Raw genomic sequence first — 1,260 nt, 5'->3', positions numbered from 1 at the left:
TGTGGATTACTTGTGGATTATTGTGATGTTTTTATCAGCTGCTTGAGCTCTCTCATTCTGACGGCACCCATTCACTGCAGAGGATCCAATGGCGAGCAAGTGATGCAATGCTGAATGTTCCAAATCGGTTCCAAAGAAGAAACAAACTCGTCTATAATTCAGTGAATTCCCAGCAAATTTCACATTTTTGAGTGAATTATTCCTCTAAGGTCACATGATATTCCCTGACACCTTGAAAATGTGGATTTGTATTTTTAATGATGGCAATAAAGCTCCGGTAACACTTAATAGTACATTTGAATCAAAAAAGAAGCATCCCTTTTTTCTTGCTTTGTTATTTTTACGTGTTTGGTAGTTGTATTCAAAGTCATACTAACTGCATTTCAAGTCCGAATAACAAAAATGTTGAACTACATCTTGAAAAATGGGAATGAATGCTTTTAGAATTGCATCCGCTGTAATAGTACAAACCAGTATGTGTTTCTGGTACTTTGACTGACCGTGTCAAAGAAAAAGCATATTGTTTTGTTTGTTAATGCCACATTTTTTCAAGGTACACCATCAGGGAGTTTGCAGACAAGACTTTTTTCCTATGTGATATTACAGATGCAAGTAGTGTCATTTGGTTACTGGCTGATTTGTTTGCCTTAATGCTCTCTTTTGCCTGTTCACACCTGGTTTAGATTAGAACCCAAGTGTTACAAGTTGTTTGGAATTTCATGGGCTCAGTGAACTGTACCTGAAACAAAAAGCTGTAATTAAACGGCATTTCTCATGTTGGGAAATGCTTTATTGCACAGTTAGCCACTGCCTATATAATGCGTAATAGTTGTCACTCTTCACAGTGTGCTTTTGTAAGTGTTTTGTGGGTAAAGAAATAACTGCACTTTTAGCTTGAACGTAAAATAAGCCTTCAGACTGGGGTTTCCAAAGGACCGATTAGATATTAAGTTGGATTGCTATTGCCCTTCTGTTGCTATAGAGAGCAAATAAATTCAATCTGATGCAATCTGTGTGGCCTCGTGTGAAAATCTGTTACTTGGGCCTTCACCACCAGAGGGAGCCAGAGAGGAGCATGTGCTTCTACTTGGGGCTTGTGGGTGATATACAGGTGCTATACCCGATTGTATTTATTATTTACTCGTTTAGCTATAAAGCTCTGTGTAGTCTAGTGTCTAGCTATTATTATTATGTCCAATTTTAGAGTATTTATGTAATACAATATATAAAACAAACTATATATTATAATCCTAAATCATT

Source organism: Sinocyclocheilus grahami, unplaced genomic scaffold, assembly GCF_001515645.1.
Source record: "Sinocyclocheilus grahami isolate Dianchi unplaced genomic scaffold, SAMN03320097.WGS_v1.1 scaffold4932.1, whole genome shotgun sequence".
NCBI lineage: Eukaryota > Metazoa > Chordata > Actinopteri > Cypriniformes > Cyprinidae > Sinocyclocheilus > Sinocyclocheilus grahami.
The sequence above is the reverse complement of the archived record's forward strand: the minus strand, read 5'-3'. Positions refer to the sequence as shown.